The following is a 17,510-nucleotide window of genomic DNA, read 5'->3' as shown; positions in this document are numbered from 1 at the left end:
TCTCGTCGTCCGCCATGATCCTCCGTTACTAGAAGATCAACCTTGCTCTGATACCAATTGTTGGCGATGATCCCGGCTGCCGCTAGTCGTCGAAGTACTGTCTCGACAAACTTTACTGACCGATGCTTTGGCCACGGCAGCTTGTACGCGAAGGTACAAACAGGCAACGCACACGTCTTGGAGCCAAGCAGGCAAGAACACAGCTTGATGGATTCTCGTGTCTAGCTAGCTAGCGTAGACAAGTCGTCGGAACACAATACGCGGAGTCGCCGAGTTATAGCAACAGGCTCGTGTCGAGCCTTTGTACTTTTATTGCTTTGATTGATCTAATATTACAACGTAGGGGTACAGCTATATTTATACTAGTACAAAGCTAGCTAACCCAAACCGAGTCGGTGACTGTTCCTAGTCCATACCGGACAGGACTTCTACTACGTGGTTGATTCCAACACAGTACCCGTGGCCAGCAAGGGACGAACACATAGATTTGCACAGGCACACAAAACGCTGTCATTTTACTCATCACCTGCATCAGTTTTAGCAGGCAGCGAGATAGCAAATGCAGAGAATACACTGACAAATCATTCCATGTAGCTACACGGAGCGCATCTGACTACCATCTACACCCGACAAACTGCACACTTGATCAATACCATCCAGATTCCAGAAACTACAACAGTTTAGGAATTCATCAGACTAACGGGCCAGCACTTGTCGACTGAAAAAAACGAACTGGATGATAGAAAGCGTCACCGGCACTTTGGAACATCGATGAGTGAGAGATTGCAGGGGTAGGGGCGGCTATTGGCGCAGCAGTGGGCGGCGCACTAGGCTGTTGGTGCAGCAGCTGGCGGCGTCTGGGCAGTGTGCCCCGGAAAGCGTCGCCGGTGATGAGCAATTCCTGCACGCGACCCTGTCTTTGAACTTCTCATCAGTTGAGACGATGGAGTCGGGGATCCCCGAGCAAACTGGGGCGAGGATGGCGCGGCGACCCTCCCGTCGGTTATTCGTCGGTGATGCAACAGATTAAGGGCAGTGAGGGAAGGAGTCGGACCATGGTTGGCGGCGGGAGGCGGAGACCTGCTTGGAGCAGGGGTGATGGAAGCAGAGGAGAGAAGGGAGCGCATGCGACAGTTCGATGGAGCTGTCGGCTTTGAGCGAGCTGGCTGCAGGAGTTGAACGGCGTGGAGGGGCTGCATTGAACTACTGCATCCCACCGTCCGGGCATCCCACGTACCCGTCGGCAGAGGTCCCCGTGTAGAGATCGGTGACATGGCCAAGCCCTTCGCCGGAGCTGTTCAAGGCAGCGACGCACCGGAGCGGGGGGCTACAACTCGTGGCAGGGCGGAGGGCGCACGCGGCTCCGACCGCGGCGGATCCCGCGGGGTGGATGGGGGCATCTGCTGCGGATCTCACGGGGTGGGATGGGGACAGCCGTCGCCGCGCCGGTCGGGGATGAAGAGCCGCCGCCGTCGTGGAAGCAAGGGGAAGGGAGGCCGCTGCTGCGGTTGAAGCAGGGGGAGGGAGGACGCGGAGGCGGCGCGGTTGGTGGCCGGGGCAACGGCCGCGGCGGCGTCTCCGGTTGGGGGCGGGGCGGCGGCCGCGTCTCCGGTTGAGGGCAAAGTGGCGGCGGCGGCGCCGGTTGGGGGCGGAGAGACGAGATCGTCGCCGGTTGGGTCGGGAGGAAAATAAAATTGGTACATTTAAAAGAACTGCTCAACTGATCAGTAATCATGACTAACCATAGCAAAAAAACACAGTAATAATATTCCTAATATAGAGTAGCATCCAGAGCTCGCTGGTAATCCGCATCTACCACCAACCATCACCAATGTAGCTTCACAAGGACTCACAAGAACAAGGATAGGAGCGCATAAACTTATTTTGTAACTTGTTCGGTGATCAAGAACACGCGCATAGGGAGCACAAGAATCGATCGAAGCATATACTCGCCATCAAGAAGGGACAAGTTTCTCCCCCCGGCCCTACTCCCCAACCAACCCACCGAACTAACTCCATACGTTCATCATCATACATTGCGTACCGTGCATTTTTTCTCTTCCTTCCATACTGTGCACGAGGCCTTTGGCTACTCAATTTATTTTCTTTGGCTGCTTCTCTATTCTACATAGACCCGGCAATCTCCCTCCGATAAAAGCATACTTTTTGAGTACTCTAAAGAAATATAGCCCATTGGGCCGGCTTTAGGATTATGCTTACTCCTACTGTGGAGAAAACCAGAGGAGTCTGACTACCATTTTTTCGTATGAAGTACGTACTTGTTCTTCACCGTGCAAGCTCTACAGGTTTCGGAATCCGAGGCCTTCAAGTTCAACCGTAGACGTAGAAGCAAACCGGTACTTAAGCATCGAGCGAATGAGAGACGAGTGAGACGCCTTTAGCTCCTAGAATGCCTTCTTCAACTTTGCTATACGCAATTCGTGCGCCAAATAGAACTGCTAGACTACGTCGAGTTGTGACCACTCATGCCTCTAAAGAGCGAGGCAAAGGGTAACACTAGGGCGGAGCTCCACCTTTTGTTCCTCCAGCTCGGACTCCTAAACTAGAAACTATATAAGAGGCACGAGATGATCAAGTGTGTGCACTAAAGCTCGACATGATGAAAGCTTATGAGAACTTCACTGCTATAGCTGATACGGGATCTAATGACTTATTTCTTAAAATAGGGTTTTGTGGCCCTACTTTCTTTGGCCCATTTGAAATGAGCTACGAATAGGTCCTACTTCAGACAATCCTTCGGTGTCCCTTCAGAGGAGATGAGTGGGATGACGAATGAGTTCTTTAAACATCTCTATACTGCTGAAGGTACTGAAAGAATGGAGGATGTTCGTTCTGTCGACAGTTCCTCGGAAAGTATCTCAGGCAATGAATGAGCAATTGACTGCGCCCTTTACTGGTTCTGAAGTGTGACCTTTTTAAGATGTACCCTGAAAGGCCCCTGGCCCGGACGGCCATCCAGCCCACTTTTTTCAGCGAAGGTGGGATTTCTATGGTGATGAGGTTAGTGACTTCAGTTACCTTCTTGGTTCTTTTCAATGGGGAGCGTCTTGAGGAATTCAAACCTTCTCAGGGACTACGCCAGGGAGATCCAATCTCTCCGTACTTATTCTTGTTAGCAGTAGTTTAGGTATTCGAAATAGCGAAATGCATAAATTATCTATCTCAAGTACGTCTCGTACTTATCTTGAGCCATCAGTCAGATTGAATGCAGCGCCCCGCCGGCAGCTCCTGACCTCTGTTCCTATGGGGGGAAGAAGGTGTGGCTTTGGACCCCAAACTCTTCCATGACGCCCTTCTTATAGCGTGGGTAAGTGATCAATACATAAAAAAATCACACCCATTGGATCCATCCTGATATGATTGGGTGATTTGCACGTTCCCTTAAGAACAAGCACACACAGACACAAAATCCTGAAAAGAAAGATAGATGCTCATCTTCACACTGATAGCAGTAGGCTCACTACGTACATTGTCCAACCCACCTCGTCAGACATCTTTCCTCGGATAGCCAAGCGAAAGAGGAGGTCTCAAGCATGCAAAAACACATGTATGAGCAGGAAAAGATGTGCAATCAAGCTCAGAGACTGCAGATAACGGATCTCTCGGGCACCGGTTTCCCTCAGTTCAGGAGGGAAGCGATCTTTCAAGGGTCCCAGGATTAAAAAGGTAATTAATATGTCTCCGGCCGAAGTGATAGATAAAGGCTTTACCCATTGGCAAGGAACGCTTGGAGGAGTGAAACAACGATTCCGCCTAGCGTAGGACACGTATATTTGATCCAATCTAGCAAGCGTAGCCAGCCCCACCCACGGGTGAAATTGTACAGCTCCCTATCTCGTTGAAAGCCCCTTTGCTTACGGAAGAGAAGAGTTGGATGCCGTGGTGGGAAAGCTCCCGTTTCAACTTTCCTTCTTGTAAGCTTCGGTATAAATAGCTCACTTGCGGAATCTAATATCATTCTATGGGAATAGCTTTCATTTCTATCTTTTGGCTTAAAGTGGTGAACAAATCCTTTCTCTTCACTTTTTGTGCTCCGCATGGCTCCGGTCAAGATGTGACTCATCCTGTATATACATAATTAGGAGACCTCTCACGAACTTGTTAAAGAAAGGAGTACCATTTGTGTGGACAAGCCAAAGCAATCCTTTGATGTTCTCAAGCAAGCTTTAATTGAGGCCCCTGTGTTGGTTCTCCCTGATTTCAGTAAAAGATTTGTGCTAGAGACAGATGCCTGTGGGCATTGGAGCTGTGATAAGGGGTAGAAGTATTCGTGTGGGGTGGGTTTCGAAGGGAAGGTTGCACAATAGATCGGAGATCCTTTGAGGAAGACTGAAATGACTATACTTATAGAATGGTCCATATCGAACAGATACGATACTGGTTTACACAGAGAATATCGCCTAGCTCTAAAACGGCAGCACCTGAGTGCAACTTCGAGTAAGAAAGAACGACCTTCTGCTACCTTTTTACCGGGGCATTGTTTTAACAACTTTAGCTGATTGATCTACGAATGGAGGGATTCAAGCTTATTTTTGTTAACCGAGATGCAAACGACTAACAAACTGGATTCGAAGCCACCTGTCGTAATAGTACCTGCGGGTTCTTTCTGTGGAGCCTTCAAATGCAATAGCTAGCTGCCCAACGGCCAATGCCACAGGCAAATCTCCATTTTCCAACTTATACAACTCTTTGGGGTCCAAAGATACTCGCCATTGCAACTTAATAAATAGGACCGGTGGGATCGCCTTCAACAGATATATCGGTTTCACTGCTTTCGTACCCTTTGTTTTGGTCATGTGGATGACCCGCAGACCGTAGATAAGATGGATACCCACGTACTGCCTTCAATGAAGAGAGTTTTACCAAGGACCCTTAGACAGATAGGGGGGGACAGACAAGAGGTATGCAACCTGCTGAATATTGTCACCGAATCGCTCACTGACAAATACTTGGGGCTCCCCTCCCTGGTAGGAGTGGATAGGAGCGACTGCTTCCAACACTTAATTGAGAGAGCTTGCACTCGGATTAATGGCTGCAAAGAGGAAGGGCTAATTGGCTCCGCCATGGAGACCGAAATACGAGCTTCTTTCATCACATCATTTTGCAACGGAGAAAAAAGAAGAACATAATAAAGTTTCTGAATGACTCAAACGGCAATAGGATCAAAGGTAATGACCAGTTAGCATCTCTGATACAGGGTTACTTTGAGGGACTGTTCACCTCAGAAGTCCTAGCTCCCGACCCTGGGCTACTGGGGAAAGTAAAAAGGCGAGTAACTGAAGAAATGAACGCAAGCCTCTTGGCTCCGTTCACGGCAGATGAAGTAAAGGCAGCACTCTGAATTCAATCGAGAGTTAGGTACAGTAATCTTCAGATATGACAATACCTCCCCAAAGCATTGTCAAGTATTGGAATTAGGGCACCAACCACGAATAGGAGCTGTATAGAACTCCGGAAAGAGACCTTTGATGAAGTCGGCATCCTCCCAAGTGGCATTTGCTTGATCCAAACTAGCCCACTTCCTTGGTTGCGGAAAAACCATGCTACGCAAGTAATTTTCCACACACTGATTCACAAGTTCTGTCTGGCCATCTGATTGTGGGTGATAGGCAGAGCTAAACCTCAATTTCACTTGCAGTGCTTTGAAGAAGGCCTGCCACATGTTACTTGTGAATATCCGGTTTCTATCAGAGACTATTGACTTTGGCAATCCATTCCACTTAAAAACATTATCCATGAAAGCATGAGAGACTGATTGTACTGTATAAGGGTGAGCAAGGGGAATGAAATGAGAATATTTAGTGAACCTGTCCACCACCAACAATATGACTTCTTTGCCCAATGATTTGGTAAGACCCTCAAAGAAATCCAGGGAGATGTCAGTCCAAGCAGAAGTAGGTAATGGCAGTGACCAGACAATTCTTCAATGTTGTGAAGGCCTCAATTTGAGCATCTGACCACTGGAATGAATCTTTTTTTAGACAATCATGAAGTGGCCTAGAATTGATCCCATAATTCTTGATAAATCTTCGTTTTCTGCAGCCATACCAAGAAAACTCCTCAACTGAGTGATAGTCTTAGGTGCTGGCCATTCTTTGATGGCAACTATTTTGTGGGGGTCTGTAGATAGACCCTATCCTTAGATAACATGCCCTAAATACTCCACTTGAGGGACAGGAAAACTGCATTTGCTAATCTTAGCATATAGTTTTTATGACCTTCTAACTTTAGATGCTTGAGATGAGCTTGTTTGGTCTTGCTATATATCAGAATATCATCAAAGAATACCAAAAGGTATTTCCGGAGCAAAAACATGATTCATTGAAGATTGGAAGGTAGCAGGTGCATTAGTGAGTCCAAATGACATCACTAAGTATTCATAATGACAAAAATATGTCCTAAAATTTATGAATGTCTTCTCTTCTCATTCTTATCTGATGATAACCTGATCTCAAATCAAGTTTGGAAAACAGTTGTGCACCATGTAGCTCATCTAATAGATCCTCAATGACAGGAATATTGAATTGATTTTCTGCACTTAACCCGAAAGCAAGTTTGAAAACAAGACCTGCTCTGTGAAGTGATGGAATTAGTGAAGTTTTAGGCTTCGGATCTGTGAAGTTCAGGTTTTGGAGTAGAGGTCAGAGGCTAGTGCGGGTAGCCCTGTCGGAAAATAGAAAGAAGAGGCTGATGCACCTGCCCGGCGGTGGGTGGGTTTAGCTCGATCAACTTGGATAGGAGTTTTTTCTCTATCTTGCTCCATGGTGTTCAAGTAGTGCGTCCAGAAAGCTGTGATTCATGGGAGGGAGCAACTTCAATAGCTTTGGCTGTGAAAACTCTTGGTCTTGGAGCATCAGTGTCATCAGTTCACCCAAGATCAGCAGGACAAATAACTACTAGGTTTGTGCCAGAAAAGCGTCTTGCGTGACGGGGAAAGAGTGGAAAAAGAAAGAGATTCATCAGCTATGGAATCCGACAGGTATCGGTATTGAACAGAGGGGGCTGTTCATAAAGCATCCCATGGATGGTAATGGTGCTTCCCCAGCTGCTGTTCCTACTCCTTTGGCTGGTGCCAAATCAGGTGACTTTGAAGTTGAAGCTTGCCCGCAGAACGATGTAACCATGCTGGTAGTACTATGATTGCCATAGAGCGCAGATGTCTCTGTCCCTAGGAACGTGATGCTTAGGTGCAAGGTGAAACACAAGCAGGAGATCGAGAAAAGAAATCATACGGATTGCAACCTACAGATGAAGAATCTGCTTCATTGTTCCCACCATCTATATCAGATGTTTAATAAGAATAGGAATCGAATAAGCTACTGATTGACTGAGGAAGCATTTGAAAAGAAAGGAAGGGTGATGCTTGTTAAACAAAGCTGCGTGTGGGGCCGCCACGTATAGCTGTAGTTTCTGCTGTAGCATCAGTTATTTCCGTTATTGATGTAGTAGCATCGGTTATTGCTCAGGTTACGAATGACCCAATCTATCTATGGCAACCACCCCTACTTTTAGTAGATGGAGATGCGCACCTAGAAAAGACGGATGAAAGAGAACCTGCCCTTCTGACTTCTTCTCTTGTCTGTCCTTTACGCAAAGCGATCTATGGTCTCAAAAAGCCCCGATAGCGTCGGTTTTTGAAGTTCAGCACAGTGGTTATGTTATCCAGGCAGGGTTTGCTCGGAGTGATCATGATTCGGCCATGTTCGTATCAGTTTATCCTCGAGGACGTGCTATTCTGTTGTTGTATGTTGATGATATCAAACTGACTAGTGATTACTCCATTACCATATCGCTGATCAAGTGTCGCCTTCATCAATTATTTGCTATGAAGGTGCTGACGCGCCCTAAGCCTTTTCTTGGCTTGGAGGTCGCACATTCTCCTCGTGGATATTTGGTATCTCAGATCAAATAACGTCATGACTTGACCACTCGAGCTCAACTCAATGATGGGAAGACTGTTGACACTCCCTTGGAGCTTTACGTTAAACTCCGTCCGACTGATGGCTCACCATTATCTGATCCGACGCAGTACAGACAATAGGTCGGCAGTTTGGTTTATCTGACGATCTCTTGCCCAGATGGCTTTTCCTAAGAAATTCAGCCTTTCATGGCTGCCCCCCGGTCAGTTCACTTTGCAGCAGTTCATCGGATTCTTAGATATACTCGAGGTACCTTTTCTCGAGCCGTCCTTTTTTCCGTCATCGTCTTCTTTATAGTTGCGTGCAACTACTGATGCCGATTGGGCCTTCAAATAGGTGCTCAACTACAGGCTTATCTATTTTATGGGGAGACGAGACACTATCTTGGATGAGATAAAAGCAATAGACAGTTGCTCCTTCCACTGCCGAAGCGGAGTACCGTGCCATGGCACACTACTAGATAGATTGTATGGCTCCGTTGGTGACTTTCTGATCGCGGGTTTCATTTGAAAAACCCCAACGCCATTCATCTTGCGTCAAATCCGGTCTTTCATGCAAGAGTTTCATTTTTGGCCGCTACTACGTTCGTCGAAAACTTCTTGATGGCACCATCATCTCATTACCTTATTTTTTCCCTTCGACTTCGGCTATGACCAATGCCCCACCTAGCTGAATAGGCGTAACAAAGCTACCTGAAAAAGGCAAGGTGCACCTTAGATTGAAATCGACAAATTGCGTTTTGCCAGATGGATTCTTTAGAAAGATTCCCGGATAAAGTTCAGTATAATATTTAGTTATAATCTAAATAAAGGCGCATACGTGGGCGGGCAGGGGGCCCCACTACTTCTTCATTCAGGGGGGGGGGCTAGCCTCATGACTTCCCACTGGGCGAGGGGTGCACCTAACCCACCTACTCACTCATCAATTACGGTGTTCAGCTGACTTGCACAGAAAGACCCCTATTGTTTAGTAATTTGGCGCCCCATCTTTTGATTGACTGTTGTCAACTAATCTTTTCAATGTTCAATTCTACTCTATGTTAGAACATTTCTGTGAATGCTATTTCGATCTAAGTGGTCCTATTCTCTGTCCCGTGCTAGGAAGCATTACTCCTCTTTTCATTCCAAATTCTTCAATAAGACCGATACGATTGATTGGTCTGTGCGTTTCTCTTATTACTTTTTTGTATCCCCCTGTTCCTCGGATACAATTCGATCCTTCTACGGCCAAATCTCAATTTGTGGAAAGCCTTCAATGGCTTCCTTATGAAAACATCCATTTGTATATGGGTATAGATGGTCTTTCATTATTCTTCGTGATATTGACCACATTTCTGATCCCTATTTGCATTTCAGTGGGTTGGTCTGGTATGAGAAGTTGGAAAGAGTATATTACAGCATTTCTAATCGTGAATTTCTTAATGATCCGCCGTGTCCTTGCATGCTGGATCCTCTACTATCTATTGTTCTTCCGAAAGCGTGCCAATCCCTATGTTGTGCGAGCTGGACATCTTCTATTTCGCTGGATCAAGCTTTTTCCTCTGCAGGCCTTGTTCAGTAAAACCCCCTACGGGCGGTCCCCCGTCGTCGTAAAGAGTAAAGGTCCCCGCGAAGCTTTCGGGAAAAGAGGGTTAGTCTTGTGCGTAAGCATAGCATTTCTGTCGAACCACCAACCCACACATCTTTTTTGGTGGGAGGTACTCGAGTAGTGGTACCTCGTAGGACCTCGACCCGCCTACTCAGGTCTTGTATGGATATGCAGGAAGGGGTGCTCCTAGGTGTGTGTAGGGGGTGTGTTTGTTCGCGAGAATGAATTCCTCGTCAAGTCAGGGGGGGTGTGGACACACTGCGCGAATTCGGGTAACGGCTACAAGGGATAAAAATAAAGGAAACTGTACCCGACCAGGGATGGACGTAAACTCGTAAGCTACCGAGGGTAGGGATAATCCGTCCAGGTCTTATTTAAAAAAAAAGCCGCCCCGCCACTGCAGGCAGGTTAGTTCCTCTGTCGTTGCCGGAGAGTTCTTGGCGAAGAGACCTTAGGATAAGTTGCTAAAACAAACGGAGGGGAGGATCGACCCGTTCAGTAGAATTCCGAAGAAAGACTGTTGGCAGCAGGTGGAGACATTTCTTTGCCCTTCCAAATAAATGCGGGCAGGGTAGAGCTCGGCAGGGGTTCGAGAATAGGGTAGGGTTTTTGACGCGGGTCCCCTACCACTAGTCCGGCTAGCCTTCTTTCGGGCAGGAAGCAGGCCTAAACGACGGGCGGGCATCTCCCGCTACGCAAGCAGCATTGTTCGCCACCACCCGAGAAGCAAAAGATTCGAGAGTCAAGGCGGAAAAGACAAGCATAGTGGTCTAATGACAAGGGCCGAACGACGGAAGCTCGGGACGGAGCCGTATGATGCGGAAGTCTCACGTACGGTTCCCTGAGAAGGGAGGCTACCCACTGGAGCCTTCGACCAACTACACGGTCAATTCTGCTTTGGGCCACCCTGACTCTACCATCATTATAGGGTATGGGGTTCGAGACAAAGAAAGATCAAGGCAGCATATCAGTTTTCCTATATACTTTACTGGGATCGTTTTTATGCTATTAGCTATTCTGTTGATTCTTCTCCAAACAGGAACCACCGATTTACAAATTTTATTAACCACTGAATTTAGTGAGCAGCGCCAAATCCTTCTATGGATTTCTTTTTTTTGCCTCTTCTACCGTCAAAGTGCCTATGGTACTAGTTCATATTTGGTTACCTGAAGCCCATGTAGAGGCACCTACGGCTGGATCCGTCATCTTGGCTAGAATTCTTTTAAAATTGGGAACCTACGGGTTTTTAAGATTTTCAATACCCATGTTTCCCGAAGCGACACTTTGTTTCACTCCTTTCATTTATACTCTAAGCGCGATTGCTATAATATATACTTCCTTGACCACTTAAGACAGATCGATCTTAAGAAGATCATTGCCTACTCCTCAGTAGCCCATATGAATTTGGTGACTATTGGTATGTTTAGTCGGGCGGCCGTTAGGTCACCTATTTTGAGTTATGGACACACAAGCGAGGCCAAAACATGTGTGCCGGGCGTGCGGCCATCAACCTACTAGCAATAGGGGAGAAACTTTAGCATGTCGCAACAAAAGCCGTCGATTCGAGGCGTCAGCAAAACACCGCCGTCTGTTCCTAAAACCAAAACCCTTAGCGCCCCGGGACGGGAGGGGACGGCCCTACGCAGACAGCAGCAGCACCGCTCTACGAAGGCCGAATCGAATCTTTCGGTTGGCTTTCCCGTGAATAAGAATTGTTGGGCGCGGCGAAGCGAGCGCTTCTAGCTGTTTCGCTTGCTTCTTTCTTATTGTGGCGGCTATTATGGCGTGGCTGAAATGAACGAAAAGCGAGATGATTCAAATCGATTGATAGATGGCCTGATCTGTTCTGATAGATCGAAAGGTTTTCTATCAATAATAAGGGTTGACCTCTTTCTATCTATTGATGATACAAGATATCTATCTATTCTGGATCCATCAGAAAGAAATCGATATGTATCTGATTTTTTCTACATCGTATGTAGAGCGCCCAAGCGTTTGGCCAGCTCAGTTCTATTATCCATCGGTCCAATGCACTGGCTCATCTCATGGAGGGAAAAAGCAAATGTAGTTAGTTGTCTTGTTGTTGTTCGCCGCCTCGACACATTCCCCGGCATCGTCCCACACAGAAAGAAAGAGCGTGGAGCCCCGGCCCGACCTGTAAGTCCGCTAACGTAAAGCGAGGAGTTGAGCCTGAACTGGCGAACCGAAGTCACTTTCGTAACCATACTTCCTACAGCTAACACGTGTCCAGTCCAGCGGGAACGCGAAGCGCAAACGAACGTGAGCTGCTATACCGAATCCCCCGCTGGCCATCGGGGACCTAGTGGTAAGGCCATGATCCGCAGGGGAAGGGATCACTCATTCTTCTATTGGGGACAGGTGCACGAACGACAACTCCAAACGTCAGACATCCGCCGCCTATACCTACCGTTTAGGTGGCACCAGCGAGATCCAGCTAAGGTAAGGAACTTCGTGTCGCGGCTGCTCCACTCCGCTGCGGTCTTTTGAACTGAACTTCGTTGCCTTCCCGCGCGCGAAACGAATGGGCGCTGTGTCGTGGGTCAGTTTTGGGGCGGGGGGGCAGAGAGAGACCAGAAGAATGATTCATTTGGATCGACGAGCCATTTCGCGAATCAATAGAATGTCTCTCTATCCATATCTATTCTATCTTTATATGACGGGCCATAAAAAAAAGAAGTATTTTTTTATGGCATGCGGGATGATCGCGCCTAGTAGCCACATATCAGCTGCGCTCAATATGCGGGATTTCCGTTGGATCAGATCTTTCGCTTTGACGAATTTGGACCTAGCGAAAAGGACTCTAAGCCTTCGCGCAAACAAGCAAAGTAGAAGCAAGACGAGGAAGCGGAGCTGTCGTAGAAGCAGTAGCTTCCCCCGACAATATACAATACAACAGTAGCGACCATGAATAAAAAAGCCCCTTGTTTAACGAGTTCGCTGCTTTTCCCAGGCCGGAGAAGGGCAACTACTTATTGATTGATCGCCTTTCTTTGATATGTGTTCAATTTAGTACAATACAAACTAAAACTAGATCAAAGCGGAAGGGCCACTCACTATAGAAGCTATAACTAGAAAAGCCCTAGCCAATAGTTTAGTAGTCGGCCAAACCCCCATGCTCACGACATGTTCTTGATATTGATTGAGTTGGAGGGAGTCAGAGACTACCACGGAATCCTTCCATAGTCACCCCGGTGACCTTCGTCACCAAAGCGTCACGACAGTTTCCAAGACCCCTCATATAATCTCCAGTGGGGATCAGTCGGAGCACGTAGGAATGCCGACCACTACATAAGCCACGTCTGGCGGAGAAAGCTCGAAGAGCTTCCCTTCATTCGCTCTCTCTCTTTCGGATTTTCAGTTATATAGTCATACTTTGTATTGGGTTACTTATTGCAATTCACACCCTCGCGATCAAGACTATTTAAGCTTATAGGTAAAGGCGGTAGTATATGTGGAGCTGCAGCAAGCGACTAGCATATATGTGGCTAACATGCAAGAGAGCAGAGAAGAAAGGCACGACACGATACAAACTATGATCAAGAAGTGATCCTAGAACAACCTACGTCAAGATTACTCCAACATCGTGTTCACTTCCCGGACTCCGCCGAGAAGAGACCATCACGGTTACACACGCGGTTGATTATTTTAATTAAGTAACTTCAGGTTTTATCTACAACCGGACATTAACAAATTCCCATCTGCCCATAACCGCGGGCATCGACTTTCGAAAGTTCAAATCCCTGCAGGGGTGTCCCAACTTAGCCCATCACAAGCCCCCGGCCCCCCTCCCCCCACCCCGCCCCCCTCCCCTCTCCGCTCCACCCCCATTCCCCTTCCCCTCACCCTCCGTCCCCTCCTCTGCCGTCGTCCCGACCTGCCTGCCCTCCCTCCCACCTCCCCCATCCCCCTACTCCCCACACTCCCCACCTCCCTCCACCCCCATAGTCACCCACTTCATCACCAAAGCGTCACGACAGTTTCCAAGACCCCTCATATAATCTCGAGTGGGGATCAGCCAGAGCACGTAGGAATGCCGACCACTACATAAGCCACTGGCGGAGAAAGCTCGAAGAGCTTCCCTTCATTCGCTTCACGGGAGTCGCACACAACACATAGCTGGAAGTCAGAGGGCCCGTATTACCTGCCTAACCCTTCGCTCCGAGGGACCGTAGAACAAAAAGTGCCTTCTAAACAACTCGGCAGAAGGGAAGGGGCCTATGTATTTGCATGACCCCTGCGGATTTGACCCTACCTACACCCGGAGCCAATCCCCTAGCGGTCCTGCCACCACGCCGCAGAACAGGAGCTCGTGTGGAACCTTGGATTTCTGGCGTAACAGCGGTGGAAGGTATCAAAATATTACGGCCGCATAACATAGTATATACGCTAAGGTCGGCCAAAATATGGACACCCGAAGGGCCCGGCGCGCACAATCCTATCCTATCCGAGCCCGTCATTGCATGCACTTCGGACAGCCGTCCGTAGCATCATAAGGAGCACCTCCCTTTCGAGGTACCCAAATGGAACGGTCTTTATTTGTGTTGTTGGTTGGTCTTTCTCAACGTGGTCTATAGCACGAAAAACCATTCTTTACAAGATAGGGCCGTTCACATGAAAGAAAATACAAAATCCATTCTTCATGGTCGGGCGCATTTCTCCAAATCCTCCAGGATCACAAGTGGAACGCTAAGCAAGGGTGGGGAGGCTGCGAGCTCCGCGTCGAACAGAAAGAAGCAAGCAGGGGGTGTTGCCGTAACACGCCGGAGAGCAAGCGAAGGCAACCAAACTAAATAAGGCTACAAAAGTAGCTAGCTAGCGTTTTTAAGCTGGCTGCCTTTTCTAGCGCGCGTACTCTTCTGTGGAGTCGCACGGAACGAGCCTTGTCTTCCCTCCAACGACTAGCTCCCTTTTCTTGTTCCGGTCACCCTTCTCTTGCCGTGGAAGGACTTTTGCCTGTGGTGTGGTCCAACCCGTGGGCGGAGTCGCCCTCATCCCCCCATTGCTCAGTGCTCCCTGCAGCTTCGCTGGGCTTTACCCGCGTGGGCGCGGGCTTCTATAAGAGAATGAAGAGCTCTCTTTTTACAATAAAACGCGAACCGCGCGGAGCCCACCCTTTTTTGTTTTCTGCCGCCATTGGGTGGCCGCAGGGGAAACACAGCCCGGCCGCCTCTCAGGAAAGGGGGGTGGGCCTACCTATCCTGAGGGAGCAGCTGAGAGGTTCCATATGCCGAGCTGAAGGGCAGAACTTCAGTGCGTGATCGTAGTATGTCACCTCGTCTCGTCCTCGCAGCATCGAAGAGTACCTATGCACTATGTTCCGGTTCACTGATAAGGAAGATAGAGTTGGGGTGGGGGTCTACGATGTGATACTATAGTATGCCCCGGGGAGAAAGATGCGCAACTCAAAACGGAAGCAGGAAGCGTGTTGTCAAAAATGTCGGAGGTTACCAGATCTCTGAGACTACCATCGATCCGACAGAGCGGAACGACCAGAAAAAGAAGTGGAGTTAGAAAGCCGTATGATAGGTGGTAACTATCTTGTACGGTTCGGGGGGTAAGCGGCGTACTCTGGGGGAATATTAGGCTCTATCGAACATACAGGGAATTGGAGGTAGCATTTTACTTATGTTAAGTCATGGACTGGTTTCTTCAGCCCTTTTTCTATGTGTTGGTGTTCTATATGACCGACATAAGACTCGACTTGTTAGATATTATGGAGGTTTAGTGAGCACCATGCCGAATTTCTCTACCATTTTCTTCTTTTTCACTTTAGCCAATATGAGTTTACCCGGCACTAGCAGCTTTATCGGGGAATTTCTAATCTTAGTAGGAGCTTTCCAAAGAAATAGCTTAGTAGCCACATTAGCTGCGCTTGGGATGATTTTAGGCGCGGCGTATTCCCTTTGGCTACATAATCGTGTGGTTTCTGGAAATTTAAAAGAAAGAAATAGCTTAGTAGCCACATTAGCTGCGCTTGGGATGATTTTAGGCGCGGCGTATTCCCTTTGGCTATATAATCGTGTGGTTTCTGGAAATTTAAAACCCGATTTCCTCTATAAATCCTCTGATCTCAATGGCAGAGAAGTTTCCATATTTCTACCTTTTCTTGTTGGAGGGGCGACCGTCCGTTGAACTACCAAAAAAGGGTAAACCAATGTGATCATGACATTGTAGGTGCTTGCGATGGGACGGATGCGACTTCCCTCATAAGTAATGGGTGGCATAGCCCGTAGCAGAAGTCCCCTTTTTTTATCCATTTCTTTATTACCCCAGAGGGGCCCACCCTGGTGGGACCGAGAGAAAGAAAGGACGGGGGGGGCGACCATGCATGGCACTTCTCGACCGTGTCTCCGAGGGACAGTTGAACGAGCGACTCATGAATGCTGCCGGGTCGGACGAGCCAATAACTCGAACGTGTTCGGTCAGTTTTTTGAGCAAGAATCACAGCGTTACCTTACCTTCACCATGATACGGACTCCAAGTTCTTATGGCAGAGCACGAGGAGTTTCCTTCAATATGATGATGAGAATGGAAACCAGAAGCACGACTGGGTCTTTGTAGTCCGAGATCATAACTTATATATCAGTCACAGTAACGTAAGCATGAGACTTTTTGGTAGTACCGGTGAACCAGATGGCCGCGGCGAGGGAATCTGGGACGGAGGACTCGTAATATCTCTATAGATCTGGCAAAAGCGAAAGACCCCTAACGTCAGGGGCTGACCACTGAGCTCACTCAGGCCCTGCTGGGTGGGCCAGAGTGGGTCCGAGCTGGAATTGCCATAGCTTATGGTTAGAGCAATAGGAAAGGGCCCAGCAGAGAGAACAGTCAGGATAACGAGCGCGGAGCCCACTTGGCAGGCGGCAGGAGCAGTGGGCAAGTGCTTGCTTGGTAGGCCAATAGCCCTGTGAACCGGGCGGGGCACTCGACGAAAGGGGGGCACGCTGAGCAAGTACGCAAAATGGCCCTGCGGAGCTTTCAAAAAGAAAAGCAAGGACCACTACGGGAGGTCGAACCACGGACCGGAGGTAGTAGAACGTGATCCGCACCGGTCAATATTGGATCAAACAATAGGGGACCGTAGCACTGACGTTTTTTTGCAAGACAATAGGTACTGTTCCCTACCGAGACAAGGGACACTCTCAACGGATCCTCCACGCGCTGGGCATACCATAGTTCTTCCGTGCGTCTTTATCGTGGCGGAAACAGAACAAGAGGGAAAGACCCGGCCGACTCGCCCAGGGCTCGAGGGCGAGCCATACGAGAGTGAGTCGAATTCTGTTTACGTTCTCGGTTTGGGTTCGGGCCCCTCTCGATCTTTTGCGTATAAGGGAAGGGGGAAGGAGTCTAAATCTATGGACATTAATGAAGCACCATTGATGGACATTGCACATGACACGAGAAATTCGACTCGACGGTCCGGTGCTAATAGAAGTCGCTTACTCTCCGTCTAGCGAAGGTGCCAGATCCTTAAAGTAAAGTATCTATCAGCCTAGTGTACCAACCACGTGGTACGACGGGCACTCAAAGACCTGGCGAATGAGGGCCCACCCCACCCAAGAGCGCTTATGTCATATGGGAACTCTCGGCTAGAAACAATCCTTATGGTTTTTATATCCCGTTAGAATAATAAGAAAGAATCAAAGTCCAGGTTGGTTGGTGAGCCTAGTGATAGGAGACTATCTAGCTTGGTTCGGAGAGCACTTGTTGGGTTTCAGATTCATTTTTTGCTAAATGTTACGGCCTAAATGCTGAACTATTGACCCTACTTGTTCGGATGGGTGTTCACCCCAAAGTGTTCCCGGACTGCATGCATACATCCGTAAGTAACTTAGTGCAACATGGCAAATTTCATTGAGAGGAATCAGCAAAGAAAAGAAATCTTCTCGGTGATCAAGTTCCTTTTTCGGTCTGGGCCACGTCTTTGCTTTCTTCAGAGGCCCATTTTCCTGGGCATCAGTG

General features: G+C 48.3%; 1 pseudogene; it reads left to right on the top strand.

Moving 5' to 3' along the window:
• The first annotated feature begins 1,424 nt into the window (after positions 1–1,424).
• Positions 1,425–17,435, top strand: LOC125546621 (annotated as a pseudogene).
• The last annotated feature ends 75 nt before the right edge of the window (positions 17,436–17,510 follow it).

This window comes from Triticum urartu, chromosome 3, assembly GCF_003073215.2.
Source record: "Triticum urartu cultivar G1812 chromosome 3, Tu2.1, whole genome shotgun sequence".
Classification (NCBI taxonomy): Eukaryota; Viridiplantae; Streptophyta; class Magnoliopsida; order Poales; family Poaceae; genus Triticum; species Triticum urartu.
Note: the sequence above shows the minus strand (reverse complement) of the source record. Positions and strands in the feature narration are given on the sequence as shown.